The sequence below is a fragment of the Panicum virgatum genome, chromosome 8K (genome assembly GCF_016808335.1).
Source record: "Panicum virgatum strain AP13 chromosome 8K, P.virgatum_v5, whole genome shotgun sequence".
Lineage (NCBI taxonomy): Eukaryota > Viridiplantae > Streptophyta > Magnoliopsida > Poales > Poaceae > Panicum > Panicum virgatum.
In genome coordinates this window covers 7,553,508-7,577,461 of record NC_053143.1, presented here as the reverse complement: position 1 = coordinate 7,577,461, position 23,954 = coordinate 7,553,508, and the positions used below count along the sequence as shown (strand labels likewise).

The window sequence follows — 23,954 nt, the reverse complement described above, 5'->3', positions numbered from 1 at the left end:
ATCTTAACATATGGCTCCAACTAGTTTGCACAAAACTTAAACTAAAACAAGCTATCTAAATGTGCAACCATGATCCGTCTAGTGTAAAACCCTCATCCCAAAAGAGTTTTGCAACCTATAGCCAATCCTAGCAAGAAACTATACTAAGAAAGTAAAAGCACTCAAGTTGCAAAAATAAATGCGGAAGCTTAAAGGAGGGATGAGAGAAAGCAAACTCTCGACACGAGAATTTATCCCGTGGTTTGGATTGCCACAAAGATGCCCCTAAATTCACGTTGTTAAAGCACTCACGAAGAGTACTGCTTCCGGCAATCAAGTCTCTTCCGTAAACACAATCACAGTCACTTTAATCCCGCTTTCCACTAAGGAGCTTGCCCACAAAAGAATGGGGTCTCCATGTCCCCCGCACAAAGTTGTCGACGCCACTCCACTCCAAGCCGGAGGGTCGTTGACGTGCCGGCGTGCCACCAATTGCTCCAAGGGGCCGGCGCACCGAGATACAACATTGGTTCACTCTAGAACCACAGCACAAGACACAACACCTTGCTCTCACTCTCTTAGGAGCTAATCCTAGCACTAACATTCACAAAGCTTGTGCTAAACCTAAGGATTTGATCTATTTGCACTTGGATGGCTTGGAGGTGTTCTTGGATGTGTATGAGGCTTCTAGAAACTCCAGCCCACTTCAAATGGCCGGGGGATGGTATATATATAGCCCACAAACTTGAAGTAGCCGTTTGTAGCCGTTGGGTATTTTTCTGCGTAGGCGTCGGTTCTTCCGGTGCTAGAATGTCGGTTCAACCGGTCTCTCTAAGCTCTGAGATAGCCGCTGAGCTTCTGACATGGGCCTGCAGCTGACGTGGACACCGTCAGTTTAACCGGTTCTGATGACTTTGCTTCTGGCGCTCAACATGTTCTCTGGGCAATACAAAGGTCAATGCACCGACGCTTTTTCTTTGACTGTCGGTTTAACCGGTGCTGAAAGCTTTCACCTGGCTGCTTGACATGCTCTCTGGACAATGCCAAAGTCAATGCACCGACGCTTGGATCTTGACCGTCGGTTCAACCGGTCCTACTGACGTTTCTTCTCTTGACTCAGCCATGCTTCATCCAATGCACCGACGCTGCCATCGGTTTAACCGGTAACCGAGTGTTGGTTTAACCGATGCAGTATACTCTGCTGCACTTTGTCAAAATCATCGCAGCGATCATTTGGTTCGACGTGTACATACTGACATTCGAAAGTGCAAACTAGCAAACATATGCTTGAGTTCTTTCTCTTTTATCAGCTTGCAGACTACATACTGACACTAATAATTTACTGCAGAATCTTGAGTATTTGTATCATGGACAAGTACATATACTATCTTACAAAGCTTGCAAATTCAAACAACCACTTGCATATATCCCAAGGATTTTGGATATAGCATTTGACAATACAGTACACACATTATGTGTGAATTGTATTGATAGGTCTTCAGCATCTTATTCAGAGTTTACTAAATTAAAATTGCTGAACCATACGTTTCTTCAGTTTACCCTGAGATACGCATCCTTGATACCATGCAGCTTTGCAGCCACTTCCTGCATGCTGATGCGTTCACTCGGGGATGTCTTTGTGCAACACAGCCCAATGTTTAGCACAGAAGTCAGACACTGAACATCTTTTTTATCTATGGCTGTTTGAGTTTCTTGACCAAGGATCAATTCTTGTAGCAGCTGAGGATCAACAATCTCCAATACCCTGTCAGGGAAGTTCATCTCTGTAAAACTTACAATACTCAGTCCGTCCTTGAACATGTCATCCGTTGGCCTCTTTCGAATGAATATTTCGAGGAGAACAACTCCGAAGCTGTAAACATCTGCTGCGGTCGACACTTCGCAACCCCCTGCATATTCTGTAGATGGCAGACAACTAGAGTCTCAATTCACATGTACATGATCAAACAAATGTCAACAGGAAATGAAGCAAGAATAGATGAGATAAAAATTGTCATTACCAGGTGCAACATATCCAACGGTTCCTTTTATTGCAATTGAAGAGGTTGAGTTTGAATCACCAAGAGATAATGCCGTTGGGTCAACTTTGAACCTTGCACACTACAGGAGAGATGCTAATACAAGGCATTTTAAAACGCCTCTGTAGGATCAAAAAACGCTTCAAAAGACATTAGACGGCACTTTAAAAATGCTACAGTATTCAGTGAAGGGGAATGTCATACAAGGCATTTTCAAAAAAAACGCCTTCCAAAGTCATATATGGAGGCACTTTCATTAACGCCTCAAGGCTTTTGGAGGCATTTATTAAATGCCTTGTTGTGCATTATTAGGCAACTTTGAAAACACCTAGGAATATATTATCTGGCCTCTTTTTAAAATACCTAAAAGGCCTTTAGGAGGCGTTTTCAAAAAAATGCCACACCATTCAACTTCACAACCCATATACATCACAGTATCACACACATACTGTTACTCATAACAGAAATATCATTTCAGTCTTTAATTGCATAATGAACTCCACGGCTGGAAACAACACTCTTGGATGTCCAACAACTCAGAGTACAACCAAATTTATTTAGACATAAAAGAATCTTCACATTTGTCATGCTCATGTTCTAAGCTAAGTGGCAGATTCACAAGTTTTTGCATAATAGATTAACAACAACGGTAGAGGCGATGAATCAATGGAGGCTTAACATTGATGAGTAGGACAACCAAAGATGTTCCTGCACCAGATTACAAAACAGAATTAGTCTAAACAATTTGTGAGTGCAAAGTTGTTTCTGTGGGAATACATAGAGGCTCAAGCAAGTTCAGTTCAGATTCTGACTTACTTATCTTGGTGTCAACACCAGAGTTGTTATGTGCAGATTGCAGGCGAGGTGATTGAGCTGCTATTTTTCACCTTCCTTCTCTTGCTAGAATTTTCCTTGCTTGCTCCATTGACAAATACCTGAAGTTTAAGTATAAATCAGGTTTCATTGGTTGAATCATTAACAAGGTCTAGACACCTCAAATTCAGTAATAATCAAATTGATCATACTTGTATTAGTATAGATATGGTATACCGTACCTTTGGAGTTGGCCCATCGGCACTACCATCATGGAGTGGCTCAACCTACAATATGATCAAAAAAAGTTTCACATAAAGCTTCTATTATGCATAAACTTTGCAAAGAAATAGTAATTCCTACAAATCTTACATTCTTTCGTGGCCATTGAATGCATCTTCCAACTGCGTTTGAAAACTTCCTTGGTCCCCTCAATCTCTCATAGTCATCCTCAAACCTTTCTCCGTTGCCTCTTGTTCTTTTTCGGCTCATCCTTCTGCAAAGTTGATTCAAAGTTATATATTATCAAACTTGAGAAGTTATACAACAAAGTCATATATTAGTAAACTTATATAGTAATTCAGTCAAATACTTTAACCTTGGAGGATTATCAGCTATAATTCCATCTATTTTCCTAGTCCAGTTTGTATCCTCCCCGTCAAGATTAAGCATTGCAGCAACATCATTTTCAATAGGCAAGTGATATTTTGTAGCCTCCATATCAAAGAAGTCCCTTGGAGGAGAATCAACCACAGCATGCCAGTCCTTCTCTGTAGGATTTTGCACATAATAAACTTGGGTAGCTTGTGTTGCTAGGATAAATGGCTCATGAAAGACGATGGATCCACTATTAAGTAAATGGTTGAAGTTCACTTCTTTTATCCCATACTCGCATGACATACAGGACATGATGTAGCATCTGCATATTGTTTCCTAAACAGTATGCAATCATTTGGGCAAGCGTCGATGCACTCATAAGAAACACCAATGGCCTTCACAAATTTCTTAGCATCATGGAAATTCTTAGGCAAGGCTACACCATTTGGAAACGCATCCTTAATTAATGAAAGAAGTTCATCAAACAATTATCGCTGACAACCCCCCCCCCCAATATTCTTTATGTTAAGGAACCTCATAAGAAACTGAAGATTTGAGAACTTGCAGCCCGGATATAACTCTTTACTGGCATCATTGACTAGCTTATAGTAAGTTTCAGCATCAATATCTAACTCATCCTTCAATCCCTCATCCTCCCGCAGAGCATGAGTGTCATACATCCCAAATATCCCAAATGCCTCCAAGAGCATCTGATCTATTTTATCACTGCTAGAATTGTCATCTTCGCATCGTGAGTTTGAGGCAACAACTGGATGACCATAGGCCCTCCCATGATGAATCCATGATGTATAGCTAGCCATGAACCCATCAGAAACCAAATGATCCAATATTTCTTGTTTCCCAAACCAATATGCATTTCTGCAAATCCTACATGGGCAAACGATCCTATTGATTTGGCAAAAGCAAATTCTATGAATTTTTTAACTCCTTCCCGGTACTCATCTGTGGATCTAGTATATATTGCAAACAGTAAGCCATAGATGGAGCTATTAATTAACTTTCAATTTGACAAGCATTGTGTGACTCATATTACCTAGGTGCTCTCATCCACCCCTTGTCCATAGCTGTAACCAACAGATCAAACACTTCTGAAACTAATCAGACTAAGTGGACTTTAATTCCATGAGGAGCTAGTTTAATCAAATCGTCGTGATCAAATTGGAGCCAATGGAATCGACTAGGAAGGGGAGCAATTCAGTGATGGAACCGACTAGGGAGGGAGCAATTCAGTGATATGGGTGAGGAAGCGCAGATCGATCGCGTCGGGTACGGCGAGCTCGTGGCGGTGGACGAGAAGGAGCACCGTGAGGATGAGGGCTGAGCGGCAGCGACGATCCCGACGGTGGCTGGGCGGAGAATCCCGACGGGGGCTGGGCAGAGGATCCTGCGGCGGCTAGGCGGAGGATCCAAGGGCGGCTTGGTTGGGGATCGAGCTCCCCAACCCTAGCGCCCTTGTTTTGCTTTTTTTTGAGGGATTTTTTTTCTGGTTCGTTTGCCTTCACGGGAGGGACAACGGGAGGGAGGACGCGGCTCTGTTTTAACATGTCATTTTATAGAAATGCCCTCAAAAGATTTAATTATTACGGCATTATGCAGTTTCGCCTCATAAACAACTAGATTTAGAGGCGTTTTCTCTAAAACGCCATGGACTGCTCGCTAAACTAAGGCGTTTCAGCAAAAACGGCTTATTAAGGCATTTCTCAATAATGCCATTAGCAGAACGCCTCCTAATACCTACTGTGCTGTAGTGGCAAGTCCAAAGTCTCCAACATGAGCCGTCATGTTCTCATCCAGAAGAATGTTGCTTGGTTTCAAATCACAATGAACCATACTCCCCTGGTTATTATGGTGGAGATACTCCAATGCATCTGCTACATCCACGACAATGCTTAATCTTTCACCTAGCGTAATGTGGTTTAAATTTGAAGATTTCTCATCACCTCCATTTGAATATAGCACTTTGTGTAAGTGCCCCCTTGGCATGAATTCGTATATTAGAGCTTTGAAATCATTTCCTTCAGAATCAATACTTGAGCATGCAGTAAGGATAGGAACTAGATTGTGGTGCCTCAAATTTTTCAGAGCACTGCATTCTGCTATAAAGCTCTTTTGTGCTCCTCTTTTGTGTAGGTTGAAAACCTTGATAGCAACCACATTTCCATCTTGAAAACACTCACCTTTGTATACAGAACTATATTTTCCACTGCCAATTAAATTGGATGCTGAGAACCCATCAGTCGCTCTGGCAAGAACACTATAGGAGACCTTGGGAAAACTCCTACCAAAAGAAGGGATGGTCATAAATTTTCTCTTTTCTCTTTTCTTGTACAATAGCGAGAGAACTGTAATGACCGCAACAAGTGACACCGTGCTGGCTAGTGGGATCACTAATTTTAGCACTATCAATCCTTTTTTCTTAGTTGCAGCACTTGTATGTGTAATAGAACATGCTGGTAGGTGTAGCAGTTCTGGCCCACCACAATACCACTTATTTCCATCGATATGTATAGCAGTTGCGTTTCTGAATATACCATTTTCTGGGACTTTACCCTCAATATGGTTGAAAGACAAATCTAGTTGCTCAAGAACTTACAGATCACCAAAAGACTTTGGTATAGATCCTGATAATTGATTGCGAGACATATTGAGTACTTTCAAGTTGCGTATGTTACCTAATGATGCTGGAATGCTGCCAGCAAAAAAATTCTGATCCAACTCAATGTCTTCCAAACTTTCACAATTGCCCAATGTGTCAGGGATAGTGCTGGACAGGTTATTTGTTGAAAGATGCAGATATTGTAGTTGCACGGCTTTGCCTATTTCAAGAGGAAGTGGTCCACTTAGGCTATTGGGAGATAACCCGATTTGTATTGTTGTAGGCATGCTGAAAATCTCCTTTGGTATGCTACCGTGAAGATTGTTGCTGGAAATTTCCAGTATTTCAAGGACTTTGAGGTTTCCCAGACTTGGGGGGATCTCTCCATCCAACTTGTTAGAGTCCAGCAAGAGTTGTCCCAGTTGAGATAAGTTTGAGAGGGAGGAAGGAATACTCCCTGTAAAGATATTGTTGGATAAAGATAATCTTTGCAATTTGTTTAGGGTTCCTAGCCCTTCTGGAATGGGACCTGCAAACTGATTTTCCTGCATTCCAAGAGCTATCAAGCTGCCAAGGTTTTCTATACCAGTAGGAAAACCCCCTGATATTTTGTTCCTTCCAAGAAGCATGTATTGAAGCCACACAGCTGTTGCCAAAAGAAATTGGTATCTTTCATTCAAGCCGATTCGCATCTAATGACAATGTTTGTAACTTAGTGCAATTGAAAAGGCTATACATGAAATCCCAGTCTTGCTTGTCGTGTGCAAGGAATTGATTGTATTCAAGATTTAACCAGGACAGTTCCTTCAGTTTGCCAATAGAACTAGGGACCACCCCAGTGAAATTATTCTTTGACATGTCGAGCAAGAATAGCTTAGACGCATTTGCCAATGAAATTGGGAAATGCCCTTTAAAGAGGTTGTTATATAAACCGAACTTTTGTAGATTGGGTAATGAAGTACCAAGATCGGACGGCAACTCTCCATTAAGATAATTGGAGGCAAGATAGAGTCTTACAAGAGAAGATAAATTAAGGATGGCTGGTTGAAACCTTCCTGATAGCTTATTCCCCGAAGAGAGAAAGACTTGTAGCATTGGAAACTTCCCAATTTCACTTGGGATTTCTCCATCAATATTATTACTCCCGATATTGAGTCCAATTAATGCTGTAATATTAGAAATGGAAGGTGGAATTATTCCAGTAAGATTATTACCGGAAATCTCCAATTTCTCAAGGACAGGAGGCAAATTAGCATATGTAGGCATTTGTCCCACAAACTGATTGCCATTCAGCCATAGCACCTTGAGATTAGAACAGTTTGCAAACTCAGGTATCTCCCCTTGGAGTGTGTTATTACTCAAGTAGATATGCCGGATGTGACGCAAATGACCTAGAGGTGGAGGGATTTGTCCCATGAACCCATTGTTTGGAAGTAATAGATATCTTAAGAATGTTAGATTTCCTATTGATGGAGAAATGTTCCCTACTAAGCCACGACCACTGAGGTTAAGGGAAGTGACACGATGTGGATTCTTCACACGACACAAGACCCCTTCCCAATTGCAGAAGTGTTCCAAGACAACAAGACAACATGACTTGCTGTGGATCACGAGTGATTGCCTTCTTGAATTCAACCAATGATAGCCGATCTGTCTCATTGCCATTAAAGGAGCCAAGGACAGCATGTGCACTGCAAATAATTAGAAGAAAGTGAAGCTGTCCAACTGTGATAGTCTCCATGGTGAGCAACCTTGTGCAAATTCAGAGCTTGATTATATGCCTACACAAATACAAGTAAGACATAAATTAATTAGACAGCCAGCAAATTTTAGCAAATTCATTTTTGATACAGGAAGTACCTGAAGGATCTCCTCCAACTATCAGGACTTCAGATATTCTTTCTGTTCCATCAGCAAGATCCAACCGAAGTGAAAGTTCAGCCTCTGAATGGTGAGTATAAAAACTGCAGCCTTGAGTGGCCTACTTGATATCTAGATGTATGGATTTTCTTCAGAATCCTGCAATAACGTGAGTGGTAATCAGTTACTCCCTCCATTTTTTTAATGTCACATTTATTTTATCCTAAGTCAAACTTATCCAACTCTGACCGAATTGCTTTGTTCTCACACCAATCACTCAAAGAGCATGCTGCTAAAATATTGGAAGTAATGAGCAAGATTGTAAAGGGAGACAAATCACAAAAGTGAATCATTCCTTGTATTGATCAGAGTTGTGACAACATGTATATACATGTCAAAGGGGTGGAATGACACCCATTTGTGAGCATCCGAATGATTGTGTCTTATCACCATTAGCAACTCTAGTGACATCATTAGTTGGCTTATTGATCCCTAACAAACATATTTCTAACAAAATTCATTTGTGTGCTTATCATACATAAATTTAGAATTAAAACAACATACTAGACCAATAGTGATTCAAATACTAAATTCCATCTCTAGGTTAGGAATTGTTCTGACTATTAATATAAGCCATATGCAAAATATCACATCATTTTTTGTAAACTAGACCTATGTTATGGTGTAATGGCAAACTATATTTTAATAAACAAAGCTTAGTCACTTCCATGAGCACAAACTCAGTTTATTAACTCATTAAGAATGTTACATAGGTTCTAATATTAATTTTCAACAACATAGAAAAGAGTCTATTATATTAATAAGAGAGTATTAAAATAAGCCACCACGGTCACCAAGTGGGTATAGAAATTCCCAAAAAAGAAGGATTTACATCGTCGGATTTATGAATATTCAACGGTCTAAATTAACTCAAGAGACCATATCAAATACGATTAATAAATAGCTAATTTTGAAATTGAAAAATTAAGAAATTATGAGATGATCAAAGAGTCACTGTCAAATACAATTAGCTAAATTTGGAATTTAAAAAAGGGAAAATTACATCTTCACCGAAAAGTCCATATCGAATACAATTAGTTAGTAACTAAATTTGAAATAAAAAATATAATAAAATTAGTAATTGACCAAAGAATCCATATTGAATACAAATAGATAAATGCTGAATTAATAATATAAAAACTAATAGTTGAGATATATAGAAATTTGAAAGAAAATTAGGTAGGAAAATAGCTAAATAAATAATATATGTCAAATATAACTAATAAATAAGCAAATTTGAATTTAGAAAAATTACAAATTCACCAAGTATTGCATATCAAATATGATTAATAAATAACTATATAAAAACTATGCATCATTGTACATGCAAAAACATGCGATCCCAACTACCGTCACTCAAATCTTAGATCTAGCCAAGAGATCTATTACATGCGAAAAAAATGTCAAATCATAGAATGAACGCTTAGTGCATTTGTTTTCATCTATTAACTAGAAAAGCCTGCGGCTTTCCCGCGTCGTAGTATGGTAGTTGATGCGGATTTCAGTTCAAGCATGTAGTTGTTGTGTATAGGCAAATGCATATTTTTTTAAAGCAACATAGTTAAATTAAATCCACTGTTTTATTATTTTCGCATAGATGTCAAAGTCTGCAGCCCGATGTTGCACTTGGTATAATTTGAGCATTCTATTGTCGTGACGCTATTATTTAAGTAGTATATTATTTTGGGTATCGAAATGGAGGTATGACATTTCTTGCTGTATTTATTATGATGAAAGAAAGGATAAAATACTTTATTAGGGAGGGCTATTAGTCCATATCGAAATGGTGGCGCAGAGCACAATTAGTCGGATACTTAATGTAGTTGCGAAATGATGAGGTAATCAATAGACGTGATGTTTTTTAAGAAAGTAATTGATATATTAAAATATATTACATTATTGTGGATGTCTCATTAGAAGCCATAGAAAAATGTAGTACAATATTATATTTTTAACAAAATAAGATGCTATGTTGAATGAATTACAAAAATAATTGTGGTGAAAGAAGCGTTAAGATAATTTATTAAGGAGGGTGCAGCACAATTAGTCAGATACTTAATGTATTTGCGAAATCATATTGCAATTAACATCGTATTATTTTTATAAGGAAGTGATGGTTATATTAAAATATGACGTGTTATTGTGGAGGTAGTATGAGAAGCCATAGAAAAATGGTGGTACGATATTATATTTTTAGCAAACTAAAATGTTATGTTGAACGAATTATGAAAACGCTTTGAATAAAAAAAACTTTGCTATATAGTAAAGTTGTAGATTTTGAAATTTTGGACAACTTTTGTATTGATCATTTTTTTTATTTGAAGACATTTTGGTGTCCAAATTGTAGGTACAACGGGTCGCATGTAAACGTTTTTTCAAATGAATTGTGAAAGCGTTTTGAATTTTAAAATTCACTCTATAATAAAGTTGTAGTTTTTGAATTCTTGATCAAATTCTATGTTGGGAAACTTTTGATTCCACCACATTTTGGTGTTGAAATTGTACGTATAATGTTGCTTGTGTGGAAGTAACAGATAAAACGGGTTGTGGTTTGATTTAATTAAAATCTGAGAGTTGATTTTATGAAAACTTAAGGTTCTATTTGCAAATTTTCTTGAACCTGAACTGTTGGACTGCGGGTTGATTTCAAAAAAGTTGAGGGCTTTTTCACAAAATTTCCTAAGGGAGGAGGCTGTTTTGCGGGTTGATTGCTATTAAGTCTGAGGGTTTTTTTGAAAAATGACTGCGAAAGGCAAGATCTGGACCGTCCGCCTGGCCAATCTGACGGCCGGGAATTGCCCGCGACATGGCCACGCTGGGAGGCCCTCTTTTGGTGCCTAAATCATATATAGAGATTTGGAGCCAAATACACCAACAGCTCAGGTATATGATGTTGTGATTAAGTAATGACAGAAGGGAATTGAACGAACTATTTTTTATAGAGAAGGTTTCCTCTGCTTTACAGAAAAACTGAAAGGTTCTTAGTCATTCGACGTTCAACGTATTTGAAGCACGCTGGATTAATGATGGTAGTCTAAATCCTCCACAATCGTACTACTAAACCTTTCAGACTCGAGACCACCCAACACACGCATCATTTTAAGATTGGGGCAGCCCCTGCTCCAAAAGGTCAACAACATTGTAGTCCTGCTGGGATGGCACCAACAGAAATGGATTAAAGTGTTCTTAGAAATACAGTACCACATTACCATTAAGATGATGCTTTGCTAATATTTTTTTTTCAAATGGCTTCGACTAAAAAAATTGTTTCACCATTGAAGCCAAAGCTAAATTCCTTTTAGAAGGAGCTGAAGCCCTACCAAACAGACCATTAGTGTGTAATTTTAGAGAGCATGACGACAACCATGAAAAAAAATCATCTGAATGGCCATGGAGAAGCACACCTTACTTGCAGTAAGATACAAGGGACAACTATGATTAAAAAAAAGGAGAAGAAAACTTTACATGGGTCAGAATCCAAGAAGATGATGACGTGGTGAGCAAAAAGGAGAGTATATTGTTATCTGCAATAGTGAATTTGTAGTTCCTCTGAACGAACATCACATGAAGAAAATATCTGCCGGCCTACGAACCAAATGGCCCACGACCATCATCCTCGGCCTGGTGCCGCCATCCTCCTCGGCTCCGGCGGCTCCCGTCGCCGGACCTGCTACCACCACCCGCATCCCCATCCTCCTCAGCTCCGGCGGCCGCCCGCCGGGTCCGCCACCACCAACTCCGGCGCTGCACGCCCCGCCGCCTCCACATGCCACCGGTTATCCTCCACGGCCTGCGGCCAGCGACTCCGGCTGCCTCGCTGCCCCGCCCACAACCCGCCACCACTGCCGGTCCGCCGCCGCCCAAGACCCTCCCCCTACACTAGTGCTCACCAGAGAGCTCCGCCCCGGCAGCCCGAACCCCAAAACCCCAGAGGAGGAACAGCATTAGCGACGGCAAGATGGAGGAGGAAGAAGGCCATACCTGGGCTGAGCCGCAAAGGCCGAAATGAGGTTGCGAAGGTCTTCAGGCGATGGATCGCCGATTTGTAGCGCAAGCGACATATAGTCGCGGGAGCGGCAACGGGCGTTCGACGAACTGTGGCGGCGTGGCGGTTGTGACTCGTGAGTCGGTCCAGGCCCGGTCCTAAGATTTCAGGGGCCCGGGGCGAGATTTATACTAGGGGCTCTTTAGTAATAATAAATAAATAAATAATATATGAACAAATAGTACCACATAATATTAATATCGAGCAATTTATATATATTATCTCAAAAGTTTCTTCTAACATTTTTTGTTGCCAAGTCGGTGATGATAGTATCAATATCAATTGTATCAAATAATTTCTGGATATATTGTGGACCTCATATAATTTCATGGGCACTATAGCCAAAGCCAACTTATCCGGATTTCTTGAAGTGCTTGTATTAGTTCAATAAATTTATCAAGAGCTCCTCACTGTTTTTCAATGAACGCATCTAATTGTTTCCTCTTCTTCTTTTCTCACTACCGGATGGATATTTTCTAGATGACATGATAGTACTTTATGTTGAAATAAAGATAAAATAAGTTAGTCTTGAATGCGCTATGTGGTAAATTAAAAAACAAACTAAGACAAGATTGATCTAGAAGAGAGATCATTATGGAATTAAACTAACATGAATAGATTAAAGATGATGGCCGCTTGCGTGCTGCTTGCCTGCGTGCATTAGCACAGTGTAACGAACATGGCACCATTTATGCCATTTCGAGTGATTTTGGTGATCGTATGACAACGCAATCAATGGGACTAACAAGTTTGTTAAGTGAATCTTTTTAGGTCCCAAAAATGTATTAAAAAGGGTTACCAAAGCAAAACATAAAGAAAGAACTCAAAGAAATACTGAATTGGACGAGTTATGCAAAAATCAATAGCCCCGGTTCTTCCTATGACCCTGCACCGGATCTTCTGACAAACAATGGTTTAACCGATGCTAAAAACATATTCAAATGAGATGGACTTTAGCAGAATCTTGTAGAAAATTTCACAAGCTTTCCAAAGAGTACAAGTTCATTGAAATCGGAGTTCCGAGTAAAAAGTTATGGTCAAAACACGGAGAAGCTGGTTTCTGTGTGGCACCGGTTGAACCGATGCCTATCACTGGTTATTCCAATACTCAAAATTTGGTCAAATGAGATTGACTTGAGCAGAACCTTGTATAGAATTTCACAAGCTTTCCAAAGAGTATAAGATCATCCAAATCGGAGTTCGGAGTAAAAAGTTATAACCAAAATACAAAGCACCTTGAAGCTTATAATTCTATAAGCACCGAAAATTCCGATGCTACAAAAAAGGGCATCGGTACAATGCCCGTACTATTGTCTAGAGAGCAATTTTTTGACCCCAGAAAGTTCCTTTAGCACCGGAAGTTCCGATGCTACCACCGGATGTTCCGATGGTACCATTTTTCAGCTGCAGAACTCGACAGAAAGGCCCAACGGCTAGTTCAATCTATTAGTGACCGGAAGAACCGATGCCCAAGCACCAGAAGCTCCGATGCCTACGCAGAAATGTGCCCAACTGCTCTAAATGGCTAGTTCAAGTTGGAGACCTATATATATGTGTTCCCCCGGCCATTTGATGCTTGCTGGAGTCCCAAGATATCACACACACATCCAAGAATACCTCCAAGACATCCAAGAGCATAGAGTTCAAATCCTTAGTTCTTAGCACAAGCTTTGTGAGTGTTAGTGCTAGATTAGCTCTTAAGTGAGTGATCAAGCAAGGTTTAGATCCTTGTGCTGTGGTTCTAGAGTGAACCAAACTTGTATCTCGGTGCGCCGGCCTCCTTGGAGCATTAGTGGCTCGCCAGCAAGTCAACGACCCTCTGGCTTGGTGTGCAGTGGCGTCGACAACATTGTGCGGGGGACGGAGACCCCTCCTTCGTGGGCAATCTCCCTTAGTGAAGATCGGGATCAAGGTGACCGTGATTGTGTTCACGGAAGAGACTTGATTGCTGGGAAGCGATACTCTTTGTGAGTGCTTCAACAACGTGGACGTAGGGGTGCCTTTGTGGCAAACTGAACCACAGGATATATCCTCGTGTCGAGAGTTTGCTTTCTCTCGTCCCTCTCCTTTAGCTTCCGCATTTCATATTGCAACTTGTGTGCCTTTATTTTCTTAGTGTAGTATCTTGCTAGAATTGGCTATATGTTGCAAAACTCTTTTGGGATGAGGGTTTCACACTAAGGTGAACCGTAGTTGCACATCTAGATAGCTTGTTTTAGTTTAAGTTTTGTGCAAACTAGTTGGAGCCATAGGTTAAGGTTTTAATTGTGCCTAATTCACCCCCTCCCCCTCTTAGGCTAGAGCACCTGATCACTTTCAATTGGTATCAGAGTCGGGACTCACTTCTCACACAAAGAAAGGCAATTCCATTGGCAAATTTGTGTTTACCGGCTCATTAGATCGGTAGGCTTCACCTACTAGTGAGTTAGCTCTTATGGGGAAAGGATGAATCCTTTTAGACCCGCTCCATGGTTCGACGGCACGGGCTTCCAACGATGGAAGGTGTTAATGCAAGTCCATCTCCAAACGATGGGACTAAACATTTGGAGAGTTGTGAGTGAGGGCATAAAAAATAATGGTCAACAAGAGAAGCAATATGATGTCACCGCAAAATGTATAATCTTGTCTTCTCTTAGTGATAATGTGTTCAATCGTGTTTATTCTTGTGCAAATGTTAAAGAGCTATGGAAGACTATCAGCGAGAATCATGGGGGCACGGAGGATGTTGCCAATGAAAGATATCATGTTCTCATTGATAAGCTTAATAGCTTTAACCAACTTGATGATGAGAATGCCGAATCAATGTACTCACGCTTGAACACTCTTGTGAATGAGATTAATCCCTTAGGTGTTAAGCAAATTGAAGACTTGGAACTCATTCGCAAGATCCTTCACTTACTCCGAAGGCCGGACTATGATTTGGTGACCACAATTCTATATGAGAAAGAGCTCGACACAATGACACCAAATCAAGTCCTCAACAAGGTGATCGCCCATGAGCTACGCAATGACATCAAGGTAAAAGCGTCATCTTCTTAACCAACACATAGCGCACTTGCATGCAAACACCTCAAGAAGTTGAAGAAGATAGCCATCAAAGGTAGCTCAAGTGTTGAGGAAGAAGAGAATGCAAGAAGCTTCTCAAATGATGAAAAAGAGCCAATGAACCCCAACCTCTACAAGCAAGTAAAGAAGATGAACAATTGCTTGAAGGAAATCAATTCAATGGGGCATATGGTCTTCCTCAAAGATGGGCCTCACCATCAACTCATGAAGGTTGAGAAAAAGTTCAAGAAGAACAAGCAAAAGAAGGAGAAAAAGCCCAAGCATGAATCATATGCCGTATTTGGTGAATGGGTAAGCGGTGGTGAAGAATCAAGTGCAAGTTCAAGTGATGAATCAAACAAGAAATTCACCACCCGCATGGGATCATCATCCAACACTTGCTTTATGGCCAAAAGTATGGACATCGATGTAAGTGATGATGACTCCGACTCTCCTTCAATTGATGAACTTCTTGACCTTGTTCATGAGCACCAAAAAGTCATTAAGAAGAAATCAAAAAAATTAAAAACCTTAATGCTCTCAATGATCTAAATGCTTCTCTTGCTACAAATTTTGAAGATTTGATGTGCAAATTTAATTTGCTTAGCAAGGAGCATGAAGAGCTCAAATTAAAATTTAAGAGTATTAATGATTAGAATCATGTGATGATCTCATTGCTAAGGAAAATGATGAGCTCAAGCAAGAAGTGGAAAGTCTCATGAAGGACTCGTATAGATTGAAGGGCAAAGGCATAGAGAGCAATGTCCAACCTTCTCAAGATAACCATGAAGACATGGTGAAGAAGCTTGAGAAGGGGTCCACCATGACTTGCTCAAAGTGCCACAAAGAAAGCCACAAGTCCAACAAGTGTCCTCAACCAAGGAAGAAATTTCCGGATGAGAAGAACAAAAAGAAGCTCACAATCAAGAGTTCTCTCATCTACACCAAGCCCAACCGGAGGAACAAAAGGAATAGCACCTCCTATGTGATCAAAAAGAAGACAAATGGTAAGGTGGTTGCTCACAAGGTTGGGAAGAAGGAAAGAAGTTGGAACCACTCCATTTGGGTGCCCAAGGACATCATCACAAGTATGAAGGGGCCTCAAATGGTGTGTGTTCCAAAGGAGACTTAAAGCCAATGACGGCTTCGGGGGATTTGGAGACTTAGCTTACAAGATGAAGTAAAGGTTCAAGCAAAAACAAGCTAAGCTCACAACTTAGACATTTGTTGCCCAAGTCCCCCATAAGATAATGGTAGCTAGATTTCAATTCAAGCATCATGTAGCTCCATTGCTTTTGCTAGGTTGTTTGCATACATTGCATCTCCTAGTGTTATATATGGTAGGTTGCTTGTGTCACGATTCTAACCCATGAGCAACCTACATAGTTTGATAAGTGTGTAGAAAGCTACACAAAGTCACCCTTCATGGTACATGAACTTCATGAGGTATGTATTTCATATGTGTACCATGAACACAAACTATATGATAAACTTTTCTTTGTTGTCAAAATCAATGTGCATACATTTGCTTGGTGATTCAAACACTAAATGCACACATTTAGGGAGAGTTCATCCTATAGGTTGTGATTTTGAGACTAACATATTTGCAAGTTTATCTTTTGTAGTCTCACGTGGAGTTAACACTCTAAGAGAATATTTCTACCGATCAATGTGAACAAACAACTCTATAATAGTGATTAGATAAATTGTACTTTCATGCATATTGAGCCATGCTCTATTGAACTTAAATACTTACATCTAAGTTCATAGACTAAGTTGTCCCCCGGAGGTATGCAAGGTTCTAAATTCATTCAATTAGTATTTTTGTCATTCCTTATTATTTTAGAACTACCTCCGTGCATGATATGATCTAAGCTTTCTAGTTATAACATCTAGTTGTGCACTTGATTTTCATATTATCATTTTGTGCACATACTTATGGAAAGCATAGCTCATGTCATGCTAGTTTCGTGATTTTGTGATCAACCGTAGTGAAATTTTTAATTGGTATCTTCATTGATATCATACAATTGGATCATGAGTCATGGAACTAACTCTCTAGGCTACTAACCTTCTCTTGAGCTATATTGTTTTGCAAGACCTTTTTAGGAGCAAGACTTTTTAGGTGATTTGATTCCAAAGGGGGAGAAATGTGGATCAAAGTAAGGTATTTTCTCAAGAAGGAGAAGCATATCCCAAAGGGGGAGAAATGCCTAAGTGGATCAAGTCAACATATGAGAGAAGAGTATTAAATAGGGGGAGAAAAAAAAGGGAATCATAGCTTTAGGGGGAGGCCAAACCAACATTGGATGGTGGTAAGCATCCAAGCAAGTCTAAGTGCTTCAATTTATCAATTTTTGCAACTTTTATGCTTGCTTTGATTGTGTTGTCATCAATCACCAAAAAGGGGGAGATTGTAACGAACATGACACCATTTATGCCATTTCGAGTGATTTTGGTGATCCTATGACAACGCAATCAATGGGACTAATAAGTTTGTTAAGTGAATCTTTTTAGGTCCCAAAAATGTATTAAAAAGGGTTAGCAAAGCAAAACATGAAGAAAGAACTCAAAGAAATGCTGAATTGGACGAGTTATGCAAAAATCAGTAGCACCGGTTCTTCCTATGACCCTGCACCGGACCTTCAGACAAGCATCGGTTTATCCGACGCTAAAAACTTATTCAAATGAGATGGACTTTAGCAGAATCTTGTAGAGAATTTCACAAGCTTTCCAAAGAGTACAAGATATCGAAATAGGAGTTCCGAGTAAAAAGTTATGGTCAAAACACGAAGAAGCTGGTTTCTGTGTGGCACTGATTGAACCGATGCCTATCACCGGTTATTCTGATGCTCAAAATTTGGTCAAATGAGATGAACTTGAGCAGAATCTTGTAGAGAATTTCATAAGCTTTCCAAAGAGTACAAGACCATCCAAATCGGAGTTCGGAGTAAAAAGTTATGGCCAAAATACAAAGCACCTTGAAGCTGATTTCTATAAGCACCGGAAATTCCGATGCTACAAAAAAGGGCATCGGTGCAATGCCCGTACTATTGTCCAGAGAGCATGTTTTTATCCCGGAAAGTTTCTTTAGCACCGGAAGTTCCGATGATACCATTTTTCAGCTGCAGAACTCGTCAGAAAGGCCAAACGGCTAGTTCAAACTATTAGTGACCGGAAGAACCGATGGCCAAGCACCGGAAGTTCCGATGCCTACGCAGAAATGTGCCCAACTGCTCTAAACGGCTAGTTCAAGTTGGAGGCCTATATATATTTGTTCCCCCGGCCATTCGAAGCTTGCTGGAGTCCCAAGATATCACACACACACACCCAAGAACACCTCCAAGCCATCCAAGAGCATAGAGTTCAAATCCTTAGTCCTTAGCACAAACATTGTGAGTGTTAGTGCTAGGTTAGCTCTTGAGTGAGTGATAAAGTAAGGTTTAGATCCTTGTGCTGTGGTTATAGAGTGAACCAAACTTGTATCTCGGTGCGCCGGCCTCCTTGGAGCATTAGTGGCTCGCCGGCAAGTCAACGACCCTCCGGCTTGGTGTGGAGTGGCGTCGACAATATTGTGCGGGGGACGGAGACCCCTCCTTCGTGGGCAATCTCCCTTAGTGAAGATCGGGGTCAAGGTGACCGTGATTGTGTTCATGGAAGAGACTTGATTGCCGGGAAGCGATACTCTTCGTGAGTGCTATAACAACATGGACGTAGGGGTGTCTTTGTGGCAAACCGAACCACGGAATATATCCTCGTGTCGAGAGTTCGCTTTCTCTCATCCCTCTCCTTTAGTTTCCGCATTTCATATTGCAACTTGTGTGCTTTTACTTTCTTAGTGTAGTATCTTGCTGGCTATAGGTTGCAAAACTCTTTTGGGATGAGGATTTCACACTAAGGTGAACCATAGTTGCACATCTAGGTAGCTTGTTTTAGTTTAAGTTTTGTGCAAATTAGTTAGAGCCATAGGTTAATATTTTAATTGTGTCTAATTCACCCCCTCCTCCTCTTAGGCTAGAGCACCCGATCACTTTCACACAGCACATGCATGATGCGTCCAGCATCCTGGTCGGCTGGTCCAGGCTTCCCGTGGAGCAGCGCCGATGCCATTAGCCGTTGTGCCTGCGTCTTGCCTGCAGCCTGCCGGCGGCCGTTGGCGCGCGGCCGGCCTCGGCAGTCGGCAGTCGCGGCTCACGCGCCCGGCGCGGAACTGCGGAAGGTGCGGAAGCCAGAAAGTCACGCCGACGCCGCGATCGCGATTTGCAGGCTCGGTGCATGTGCGGGGCAAAAGAAAACTATCGATTGGAATACTGGAATCTGGCCTAATACGTATTGTATGCTGCATGTATACCTGTGGGGTGGGGCCCCTTGGAGGCGGGGGCTCAGGGCGGCTGCCCCTCTCGCCCCCCCTCCAGGGCCGGGCCTGAGTCGGTCCGAGAAGCGGCGGCGGAGGAGGAGATACCCGGTGATACGGAACCGTGAGGGGGGCATGGTTGCTGGTTGGGAGGGGGGCTGGAGGTGGGAATCAGGTTTCAGCACGCATGACTGCTGTTTGCCTGTTTCAGCTCATATACAACGACGCAGGTAGAATTCCTTCTCAATCAGCTGATGCTGTGATGCATCATGCAGCTTGTAGGCAGAAAGCTGATCGGAGCAAGACGAATCACATGAACTGAAGCTGCTAAGGTTAGGCAATATATATACACACCTCTAGGCGGTTGCTCGAAGCCGTGCAATGGCAACCGCAAAAAGCCGGCGACAGCGGCAGAGAGCCATCAGAGATTGATCATCATCTGCGGTCCGGTCGATCGAGCCACCACCATGTTCTTGTCTTGTCTACGCTGATTCAATTCACCTGTTCACTGATTAGCATCGATCTGTCGAGCTAACCTACATGCTAATGTATGTACTTGAGGATCAGAGCAGAGGAAATACTGGAACCACAATCAATATGCATGGTACACCCAGTCAAAAGATGCTTTCCTATTTTCTACCTGCTTAGCCGATGGTGCGGAGTGAGAAGGCTTGCCGCGGTACATTAGATGATGAAAACGCCAGCCACCAGCACTACCGTGTGCATATCGGCCTTTGCTGTGTGCTTTGGGCACACGGCAAATTCTCTGTCTCCCGTAGTGCAGTGGACTTGACTGACCTAACTCGACAAGGTGTCCGACTTTTCTAGGGATGGACATGCATGGCACCCTCCCAGAAAGTCTGAAAAACTAGCTAGAATACCTTTAAAGAAGTTTTCCAGAAACAGACCTGAAGCCAGGTGACAGAAAATCTTGAATTCTCATTCCATGCAGAAGAGTATCAGTTAAGCGGCTTTGAAAAGTAGTACTGATGTGCTTTTTTAAGGTGCTACTAGCTGCTTATTACAGGCTTGAATATTTCATTTATGCTAGCTAGTCTGCAGACGACCATCTGCTTCCGAAAAAAAAAGCCATTGTAAATCCTGCCCTTCAAAAGATGTCTTTCCATAGTTACTAGAGGACTAGAGTAATCCCTTGAATGGAGACAAGACAACGACAACCACGTAACAGTATTCAAAGAAGAAAGTGGCAGCTGTAGACTGCTTGGCTCGCATATTTTAATCAACAAAAGCTATTATGTTTAGATGATGAGTCAGTGACATGATCCTCTCCCAAGCAACAGAATAGTTATTGACAGTAGTGAGAAAGCTTGACTTTCCACGCAGAGAGCACAACAGAAAGTAGTGAAGCACTTGTAGAGAAGATTGAGATCCTTGTAGTTAATTACACAATTTTTTTCCCTCACACCCTTGACAATTTTACTGCCGAGAAGAAATCTAATCCACATTATAATTCACAAATTCAGCACAGAAACAAACTGCTAGATCTTAGATAACTATAACCGTAATTTTGGTCATCATCAGTGAAGCATTAACACTGGAGAAATAGGTGGCAGTTTCCTGCTTTGATTCAATAATTTTCACTAAGATGAAAACCAGTATTTGGGTACCTCCAGCATAAGTAATTCGGATTTCAGCCTGCCTGGTATGTAGTAAGGGCCTCCAATTTGAGCACTAACATTTTAAGGGCTAGAAGAAGAAGATAAATAAGAACGGCACCAAATGCTGTGACAACAGCTAAAATTCTAATTCGGATTTTTTTCCTTGATATAACGAAGAATTTCTCCCCTTTCTAATTCAGCCGCATTGGGAGAACCCCTCTCTAGTAATATTATACACTATTTTAAGAAAATTCAGCAACTAGAAATGGTAGCAACTATATATTAAACGGTGACAAATTGTACCCAAAAATGTTTATCACAACAGAAGTGGCAACTGTCAGAAAGTATGTTCCATGTCTACAAACAATAAAAAGAAGCAAATGATCTTCACACATGTTGCAAGTCTATACCGCATGTTGAGCAGAAGAAACAGGCTTCACTGGCCTTGATCTCCATCATAAGCCAATCCTTCCTCAAATGCATTGGAAGCCCCAAGAGATTTTTGAGCCGGCGACCATTGCCATTACAAAGAATACTATACGCTTTAAGCATATCATCTATGTTGCACGGATACGGATACGTGTATCGGTATCGGAAGGATACATATACGCGGATACGGCAATTTCCTAAACAATCCGATACGCGGATACGTTTACTATTTAAAAATAAAAATAAAAATAATGCTGGTCTGACTACCATTGTCTTAGGAGAGCCCACGGCCCATCTAAGCACCATATGTGTACCAGTGCCCTGCCCAATCGACTGCCAGCCCATCCGTGTCCAGTTCAGCTCTCGCACAGGCGCACAGCTGCTTCCGCTCCCCGCAACCCATCCCCATATGCTCCACCGCCCGCATCCCCGTCCGCCCTCTGCTCCATGGCACACCACCTCCGCTCGCAGCGTCGGAGCGTCGATTCGGCAGCCGCGGAGCTCGAATCGACGGCAGCAGAGGTCGATCCGGCGGTTGCGGACATCAAATCGGCGGCGGCAGAGGTCGAATCCCGCGGTGGTGGAGCTCCAATCAGCGAAGGCGGAGGTCCGCGGTGCTTCAATCGGCGGCGGCGGAGCCTCAATCGACGGCGGTTCGGCGGCCGACGCGAGCACGCGAGCTGGCGAGCAACCTTGCCCGCACAGGACTCTCCTTCTGCTCCCCTTCGTGTTGCACGGCCTCCACTCTGTTCGTATCCGCAGCCCAGGTTGGACGTTTGCTGGATTGGATACGTATCTTCCACGTATCGGAATTTTGTTTTATTTATTTTTTTGCCGATACTCCATGGATACGTGTCCACCGCGTATCCGATGCGTATCCATATCAGATACGGATACGCCCCCTCCCTGGCGTATCGGGGTAACGTAGCATATCATCACGAGCCAGGCCGGGTATCTCCTCAAGCGCCACCAAGATCTCTGAAACTTGCATTGCCCAGGTTCAGAAGACGACTTCGAAGAAGATTGCGCTGATTCTTCTTGACATCATCTTGTATTCGCAGCTCGTCAGCAACGACCGGCGGCGGCGGCGGCGGCGTATCACCATTGCTGCTGCTTGGATGAGAATTCAGGTAGTCGGAGACCTTGCTGGGAGTCAGGTTGTCCGTATGATGGAACCACTCATCTTCATCTTCAGTGTAACGCTCGACTGATTGTAAGGTCTTGCTCCCCGTGTCCAGCATGATGAGCCAAACTCCGTCGCCCTCGACCACGAAGCAGATGGCATGGGGGTCGTCGGCGCTCACGACGGGGTACCGCAGCTGGACGCGCGGGAGGCCGCGGTAGGCGTCGAGGGCCCAGAGCTCGGCGGCGTCGACGACGCCGTCCATCACCCACGCCATGGCGTCCGTGCTCAGCGTCCAGGTGTGGATGGTCCGATGGTGTAGGCCTCGCGAGAGCGCCGGCAGTAGGTGCCGCCCCGGTCGCCGCAGTAGCAGCGGGGGAAGATGTCGACGAGCTTGAGCGCGCCGCCGCCGCCCACGTCCCGGTGCGTTTCCCGGCCGAAACTGTAGTCCGTGGGGAGCGGCACGTACCGCAGCCCGGGCTTGTCGGCGAACACGTCGGAGAAGACGATGCCGCTGATCAAGTCCATCCAGCACAGAAGCCCGCCGTCGACGGGGACGACCTTGTCGGCCCACCAACAAGACGGCACCGCCCTGCCCACCGGCGGCGGTCGTCTGGTGCTCCACTCACCAGACCGGAGCAGGACGAGCTGCGGCTGCGGTACCTTCCGCGCCGGCTGCTGGCCGCTGTCGCCTCTCGCCGGCACCATCCTGAGCTCCGCCACCGCGAGCTCGTCGTCCCCGCCGCGCCGCAGTCGCACAAGGCCGGTGGCTCCCTTATCCAGCCGCCGCTGCACGGGGCCTTCAGGCGGGCGCAAATACCCGTTCAGATAGCAAGGCGGGAGCAGCGACAGCGGCGGCGGCCGTGGGGGCTCGCCGGCGGCGGCGGCGCCCGCATTGTAGACGAAGTAGTTCTGCGCGAGGCCGTCTCCCCGCCGCGGCTGACTGAAGTAGACGTCAATGAGCACGGAGTCTGCATCGGCCGCCACGACCTTCGCATGGAACTCCTCAGCGTCGGGGACGTGGCAGCGCAGGCGCGACACCGCCAGCGGCGGCGCGAGGATGAAGGCGACGCGGATGAGGAGGCCGTTGAGGTCCGGGCGGCCGCCAGCGTCTTGGCGTCGGCGTTGTCGTCCTCGCGGTTGCCGTAGTGCTTGAGCAACACCCACGGAGGGTAGGCCGACGAGCCGGAGGGTGGTTGGGTCGCCTGGGCATCCATGGCGGCGGCGGCTTGGTTTACCCTTGCTGTTTCGTCGATCAGAGATCATCAGATTCCAGAGGCGTCCTTAGTTTTTGGAGACGGAAACGGGACACTGTCTCCTAACAGAAATCGTTAGAAAAGGTGGGGATGTTGACCATCATCACCACCGCTCAAG

General features: G+C 43.2%; 1 pseudogene; it reads right to left on the bottom strand.

Moving 5' to 3' along the window:
* Positions 1 to 1,350: 1,350 nt before the first annotated feature.
* Positions 1,351 to 8,435, bottom strand: LOC120643783 (annotated as a pseudogene).
* Between the last annotated feature and the right edge of the window lie 15,519 nt (positions 8,436 to 23,954).